This window comes from Pinus tabuliformis, chromosome Q (genome assembly GCF_031772625.1).
Source record: "Pinus tabuliformis cultivar Carrire ecotype Pingquan chromosome Q, CPIR1, whole genome shotgun sequence".
Taxonomy (NCBI): Eukaryota; Viridiplantae; Streptophyta; class Pinopsida; order Pinales; family Pinaceae; genus Pinus; species Pinus tabuliformis.
In genome coordinates this window covers 318,468,374-318,476,737 of record NC_142296.1, presented here as the reverse complement: position 1 = coordinate 318,476,737, position 8,364 = coordinate 318,468,374, and the positions used below count along the sequence as shown (strand labels likewise).

Here is an 8,364-nt window from a genome sequence, read left to right as displayed (position 1 = left end):
TTTTCAAAGCCCAAATGTCGCTAGCCCTAGCCAGGCCATTAATCGTTAATGCCGGGATGCAATTAGTGCATTAAACCTGTGTCAGATTCAATTATCTTGGTTAACAAAGTAACATAATGGTTAGTATAATGTGAGAGTTTTTTATTTTATTTTTAATAAAGTCTCTCTGCTTACCAAGTAATAGCATAAGAATCTGCATTCCACAAATAGATTCCAATACCTACCATTGAACGAAAAGCGAGACAGCTATCGGCCCTTCCTCCTCACCTACACTTCCATTCAACTTCCGTAAAATATAATATGGGTGGTACTTTTACCCTTGTCACCTATCAATCAGCAAATCATCCATTCTCGACGACGGTCAATGGGAGTTGCCAACGTAGTCTGAATGGTCGTTGTTGAAAGTAGTCCATTCCATAACACCCTTCGTTCTTAAATACACCTGCGATATGGCCTCAGCTTGACGCATTCTTTCTCAAATCCATTGAATCTGTAGCAAGTTTGGGGTATCAATTACCTGAGTGTTTTGTGTCAAGGCTCCATCCGGATCCTGTGATGAGCAGAATGCTTCAGGAGCTGAGGCTGCAAGAGAAATCCCTCTCTCATTAAAGGGTATGTATAGGATCTTGTAAGTTCTGAGACATGGTGGCCTCTTAGATTGAGTTTTACATTCACTCTTATCTTTGTAATGCAGGTTTTGTTAGAATATGCAGGTTCTCCTGCTGCATATCTGTGACTGTATAGTCTTGAAGCTGCACAGCTCTGAAGAAGATGCCCTTAATATGCCTTCTCTGAAATGTTTCTTGCTCAAATGAGTATTCCATATGATGTGCATTCTAATTCCTCCCCTCCGGTTCTCATCTCCATGATATCTTATTCTTCTAATTCTTTCCTTCCTGTTGTTTAGGTCAGGCTCTTGTCCATATAGGAATGCCCATCATATAAATTTTAGATAGGTGTTTTGTGTGTTCTAAATCTGATGAATTAGCCATTTATCTCCAGATCTATAGAAACATCAAGAATCATGAAACTCCTTATCCTTCAGAGTAGGTCATTTTTTACCAAAATTTTTTCTGACATGAACTTTCCCACATAGATTACTTACGTCTCTAAATGCAATTAAGTAATTCCTTTCTCAATCATCAACTACCCCTCTACTTTCTAATGTCTGGTTGATATGAATTTTAACCCAAAATTTGCCTAATCTGTTGAGAGCATCTATTTTTTTAAAGAAGTAATAGGTTCAAAATTCAGAGAAGTAATATGTTAAAACTTTAGGTCTCAGTTAAATAAATGGATTATGTAAAGATGGGTTTTTTGTTTCACAAAAAAAATAATACTATACACTAATTTAGTGTCTAACCCGACCTAGAGCTTTAATTTAGTGTCTAACCCGAGTTAGAGCTTAGTTATTATTATAGTTCAGAACTCTAAACCTTACTGTTGGTTTCAAATATCTCCAAAAGCTCTTTCCCAGATGTTGTTCCTTCAATGAATTTCTAGCCAGGTTTTTCATATCCTTCCGCCTTATACCATGTAAAGGCTTTCCAACCTTCTTTTGTGAATCAATAAATGAAGTTATGAACTCAGATTGAATGCTCATTGAAGCAAGAAACGTTGCATCGGAGGCATTTGGGAAGCAGCAAGTCCGGCCTGGACATGATGATGGCAAAGCTATGATCCAGAGAATTTGCTCCTTATGATTTGGATACTGAAATGAAGCATCTGCCTCTGCTGTCAAAAGAGTACGTACCAACGTCTTTGCTTATCATTTGCAGATTTTCACGTGAGCATTTTCATGCATGAATTGAACAAATTTGTAGTTATTACATTGGTTTGACATGCCCGTCGCTGCATGCATTAAAATTTAACTGGGGCGGACCTTATCGTTCCAATTTTATGTCTGGTATCGGCTTTTTTACTTGCCATGGTATAACTATTAGATGTTTTTTTAAGCTTTTCTGGTTATACTTTCTAGTTAAAATGGTTTAAAATTTGATATAGATTTTTTGAAATCACAAATTTGAATAATGAATATTTCACAAACAAAATGATCCAAAAAAACTTTCAATATTGAATCTAGAATTTTTGATAGAAAATATAATAAAAACACATTATTTTAAAAAATCGCTATTTAATAAAAAATACTTTTCCATATTGAGACCCACAATTCTAAAACACTAACAGAACTCTAAAACTCTAAACAAAACCTTTTTATTGGCAAATTGTGCTCTAAAACTCTAAACAAAGCCTTTTTATTGTCAAATTATGTTTTGCCCGGGTAAAAAAACATGCATAGCTTGTTCATTACAATTGTCAAATTGTGTTTGGCCCAGGAAAAAAAACGTGGATAGCTTGTTCATTCAGCATTTATTCTGAACTTTAATTGAGAGCGTTGGAACTTTTGAATTTACAACTGGGATCAACATTTATCTGTGGAAAAGGTTTATAGTTTTGAATTTGTTTCTTTGCTCACAAAATTAACAATAATGTTAACATTTTTAACTAGTATGGCTTTTCAGCAATTTGTGTGGATATTTCATCTCAATATATGCCTAAAATTCTTTAATTGGCTGATGATCTCTGTCATGCCTGTTCCAGTTTCCATTGATTACATTCTATTTTTCCAAACCAGTGACTCTTACGGCATCTCTAATGAAAATGTTAAGCCAACAAAATAATAGGTTGTATTCCAAATTTCTCCATTTGACTTGTATCAATAGAGTGTCATTTTTTTTGTGACATTGCTGATCTACAATGTTCTTTAAATAAGTATAGACATGTACGATTTCTAGCAACTCCATTGGATGAAAAATACTATATTGAATATAAAATGAAAATATTATATTAATTTTAAAGTTAATTTGAAATTAACCCCAATTAGGGTGTGAGCTAGTTGATCACCTCATTAAGATAGGGATAATGGTTGGTAGTGCAAGGTACACAACCAATGCCCCCTACAAGCTCAAGGCAATGGGTGAGGTGGGGCTTTGCATGATGATGGACAATGCATAAGGAAATGTGGCAAGGAGCAGAGGGGAACAGTTGTAGTTTGTAATGGCCCTGGTGAGAAGTCTAGTGAGCACCACAACCACCTTGAGAAAGGAGATTGGAGTGATGGGTTGGTTGAGTGTGTGAAGGAAACTCGGTATGTTATTGGCCATCTCTATTATCTCATGATGCTGCTCTCTTTCTTGTTTCGTCTGAGGGAGAGGAAAAGATTTTTGGGGAAGGAACTTAAGGATATGAGGGGTTGCGGGTGTAGGATGGTGACGATAGTCTGCTTCTCCTCTAGAGACCCCTCGGCATCCTTACCATCTAGCTTTGCTTCGAGATACTCCTTTCCCATCTCGGAATTTTGATGGCTCTCGATAGGGAGCATAGTTAGAAGCACACAGTTGTGTCGCTGGAGAAGTTGGGGGGTTGGGCTATGGGGATAATGCATGCCTTTACACCCGCATTCTGAGAGGAAACCTTTGTAATATGACCATGCACAACCCGATGGGGGTTTGCACATACCAAGAATGGGGGAGAAGGAGGAGAATTCCAGCTGGTAGGAAACCTGGTAGAGAATTGAAACTAGTTATGAAAGGAGGGTTGACGATGGAGGTGTTATGGGGCTCATGGATGGTTGGCTGCATGTGTTGGGTTCCCTTTTTCCTTGTCGTGCAGGTAACAAAGGGCATGTGAGCTAGGTTGGGCCTAGGGCCCAAAGGCAGTTGTACTTCTTTAAGTGGGATTGAGGAAATATTACATGCATGAGAAATGATAAGGGGTGGCCTCTTTTGGGTTTTGCAACCTCTAGTGAACGGCATGGGTAGGTCCTCTCTGCGGAACCCACCTGCGACCATGAGAAGCATGTTAATGCAAACGTGAGGGGGGTATGAAGTTGGAGGGATGGAGCAACACATCCCTATGACTCGTGTACATGAACTTTGTTGTAATACATTGAAGTTATTTAGTCAATTGAATGTTTTGTATGTAAAACACATCTACCATGTGGAAAACCCACCCTGGCACAAGGCAACTCCACGACCAAACACGTTACACTTTGTGGAAAACCCACCGAGGGACAAGGCAACTCGAGGACCGAACAAGTTACACTTCGTGGCGTTGTACACTACTAGGTCAGTTAGACCATGGCTCGACCAACAAAGACCTGAGTAGACCATGCATGACATGGAACATCGTCATTCGAGTGGCTGACGAGGTCTGAAGTGTGTTGAACCTTTAATTAGTGAAGCAAAAACTTCCTACTCCCACTGAACCAATGAAGAAATTTGAACTCTTTTAGAGGAATGAGAAGCAAAAGTGAAGCACGAGAGTGAGAGAGATACGGAGTTGGAGGACTAGAGAGTCTTTCGTGGAATTACAAGAGGCAGAATAACCCAATTCAAACACACCCTTCACTTATACTCGTTCATGAAAAACTTGTTGGGAAAGGTGATGGAGGAGATCTTGATAGGCATGGCAGTGAGGGTTCAGTGAATGCCAAAATACAAAAGGTGTAGTTCCAACTTCACAAACATGACCGCTGCCATGTATCTTGTTTCAGAGAGAGCTGCCTGGTATGAATGCCAAAGATCCAGCACCCATGGAATCAAGGTCATTTGAACAACATCATTAGCATGCCTACTTTCCGATAGTTTTGTTTATATACTCTGCTAGCTTTTAAATTTGTCTATGCAATTATATATGTACGTAGAACTCTAGAGTATTGAAGTGGATAGGAAACTGAAACTTATATTTGCTAGTAGATGACATATAATGTGGATAGGTGGTCAAGAGACTTGATTTCCCATTGAGCAGTTGAGGCCACCTACACAGTTCTATGTGCTATAAATTTTCTCTATATTAATGAAAATGGAAAATCTACCAAACTTAATGAAACAAATATTTTGAAATTTATATTTAAATAAAATAAATAATAACTCTGTAAACAGATCACAAATTAATCAGTTCCATATTTATTTTAATTTTTAAGTCCATCATTAACTATTTTAATATGTTAATTATTTTAATATGTTTGAAAATGTTTTCAAGTTCATTAAATTTTATATGGAGAATAAATTTTAGCAAACTCAATAGTTTTAACCTTTAAAGATTGAAAATATTATAACAGTTTTAACATAGATTGAGAATATTATAATAGTTTTAACATAGATTGAAAATATTATAGTAGTTTTAGCATACAAAGATTGAAAATATTATAGCATTTTAACATTGAATGATTAAATAATGATAGCACTTGCCCTAGATTGTACCATGAATATTTTTTTTAATGTTTTTCTTATTATTTCTCTCACTCACATATCATATTTTTATTTATTTATTATCATTCTTCTTATTTTTATAATTTTAGAAATGGAAACTTATGTATTAAAAATCTAGATTTTTAAATAGTTTATTATTTTCAATATATATAATTAAAATTATAAAATTTTTTATTTTCATGAATTTAAATTATTTTAACCAAATTGATATATTGATATAAAATTTGATATTTTAAAATTTTAAATCAATGTAATATAATTCAAATGAGATTTATAGAATTCCATATTATGTTATTTTGTTGTTTGAAAAATTAAAATTGGTAGAATTCTAGATTAAGACTACAAATTACAAAGGCATAATATTAATGTTATGGAAGTAATAGTATAATGTACTTATCAAAAACATCACATAACATTAGGGTTAGTACGGTTTTCCTTTGTCATAGTATACATTTATCTGTAACATTTGGTTCATTATTACATTTTATGAAATAACTACTAAAGTTAGCGTTGAATCTACCAATAGATCAATTTATTTAATTTTTCACAAAATCATATATTGGTTGCAATTTGGATGATAATTTGGAACATTAACTATTAGTAATTTTTAATAAATTTACAACCAATTTTATTTTTTTACCCATATTAATAAGAAATATTGCTAATATAACTAAGAAATTGTCCAAATACATAACCAAAGAAGCCACTCTAATGTTTTTGAATTAAATCCCGAATTTATTCATTCCATCTCATCCAAAGGACTCCTATATCAAAACATGAAAATGAAAGAACCAAGAATACTTTTATGAATTTAATGCCCTTTTTATGTAATCTTATGAACTGCTATGATGGGATAATTAGAAAATATTATGGCCAAGTTTTGGTTTAGGTTGAGCATGGGAACATAAAAATCTCTAGTAACATGTGATTTGTCTAACAAAAGGGAGTTAAAGAGTAGCTTGGATCATTTATCTCTAAAATAACATGCGGGGATGCTGCAATAACAATAGAAAACCCAATTTCCTTACAATTGAAGGGTTGATTCCTAATTCCTTACATGACATTTGTCGTGTTGATGAATCACATTTTGAGGATAAAGCTACATGAATTTAAGAATATATAGATTGGAATCCATGCAACTAAAAAATTTCTTTAGTTTTAGTTCAATAGTGGAGATTTGGTTCACTCGGACAGCAATTAAAGTGCCAGATATCCTTCAACCTTCTAGTTTTGGGTTTCCAAAAAATTCATCTCCTACTTAAAAGGCTAATTTTCAACTTTATGCTAATAATTAAACTATTGATAAAATTGAATTTGTTGATTACTGGTACTAATTCTTTTATTTCATTGTTTTATAGGTATGATGATGACTATGTTGCCTATGAATAGCAAGAACGGTGGGGTTCCATGGTGATTTCCATGTCTAGTGGGTAAACACATGGGACCATACTAGCAAAATGAGTTTTGAAGGATTTTGCAAAAATATGATTATAAATGTATGTATTTTCAATATGGATAGTGCATAAATAAGGGAGCGTGAACACAATAACCCTAACTTAATTTCTTAATTGTAAATGTATAGGTACTTATGATGTTTAGAATGGTGAGCCAATACATGATACTTAGGCTAGTGAGCCTCTATGTTTTGGGCCAGAGTTTCTATGAGTTTTAAGGGTTAAACGTCCTTTGCACCAAGCTCTAACAAACCTAGCCTTGGAATATGTAACCACACCCATATTAATAAAAATAACATTGTTGGCTACATGATGGAGGGGTGGAAGGAGTATGGGGGTGCTATGAAGCCACGAGAGCGGAATGAGATGGGGATAAGTGGGCCTAAAGTGGGTTAAACCCAAATATGTGAGATAACATATTATTTTATTATGATTAGGAGATAAACTATTATTTACTATAACCTAAAGTCCCTTAACATCAAGATAACTTAAAGTTCTCAAACATTAGAGAAAGTTAACATGGTGTTAGATGAGGGTGGTTAAGAAGATGCCAATAGGAAAGTTACATGTAAGCAAATGATTTGTCTTTGGGGAGGGGCAATTGGAAATTCACTTATTCTCATCCATAGTTATTAGAGGCACTATAAATTTTACTCTAAGGGGTAACTAACCATTTTATTATTACTCAATGTAAGTGCACTGCCCTTTTGGTTTCCTTAGGGAAGAATAAATTCTTAAAGGGAGATTTTTAGGGATATGTATCCATTTGGAGGACCTAAAGTGTATGTGGAGACCCTTGATGTTAGATGGAGATAAAGGATATACACGCCCTTGATATTTCCTAGTTGGCATATGTTAGAGACCTCGAATGGTTGTGGCAATGACTAAGGGACTAAAGAAGAAGAAAAAGGGGTGCACTACCATGGGTTATGGATAATAATGAGTGATGAGGGATTATATGCAAGGGTGTTTATTGTAATATCCCCCAACCCATTGTTATCTCATTCATGCTTCCTGTGAGGCAAAAGCATATGCTAGTTACCCTTGGTAACTTATGCTTAGGAAAATTCCCCTTTTCTAGGAAATTCCCACCTAATGAAGTGCATATTCTAAATGCATGCTAAAATGCAATACACATGCACATTTATATTCTATCATGATTCTAAAATCAATAATTCTATTACATTTCATTAATATATGTAAAAATTGCAATGAAAATAAATACGAAAAGAAAATAATTATTTTATAATTTTTTTCCAAATGATTGCAAACCTTCATTGTTCCACTGAACCATAAACCACATTGTTTGTTGTTTCTCAACAACATGTCATGGTCACCTTTGAGTTGGGGGTTAAACTCCAAGGGGAAACAAATTGGTTGAATTTTGGTACATGTCCAGTACCATCTTTCGACCAAGGTATCAAACATAGAAGCCTCTGACTAGTAGGCTCACATCTCCCATCAACCCTTATCCCTACCATCCATAGATGTTTTAGACTCCCGCAGATCTAGGAGTTCCACTACCCTCATAGGCCTTCCAGGTACCCTTCTGGGACCTCACGTAGGTAAGGTATAACCAAACCCATTATCCTCCAACCAACAAGTTTACATTTCCCATCACCCTAGACCCAAGTCTA

The 8,364-nt window shown here is 35.0% G+C and overlaps 1 long non-coding RNA gene across 2 annotated transcripts; it reads left to right on the top strand.

Moving 5' to 3' along the window:
* Window positions 1-361: 361 nt before the first annotated feature.
* LOC149219471 (uncharacterized) lies at window positions 362-7,890 on the top strand. Of its 2 annotated transcripts, XR_016249240.1 has the most exons (3): window positions 418-612; window positions 695-1,745; window positions 6,632-7,890. It is a non-coding gene; the product is annotated as an uncharacterized LOC149219471 (long non-coding RNA). The 2 variants fall into 2 exon arrangements; XR_016249239.1 differs by lacking the exon at window positions 6,632-7,890 and having other exon boundaries at window positions 362-612; window positions 695-1,900.
* The last annotated feature ends 474 nt before the right edge of the window (window positions 7,891-8,364 follow it).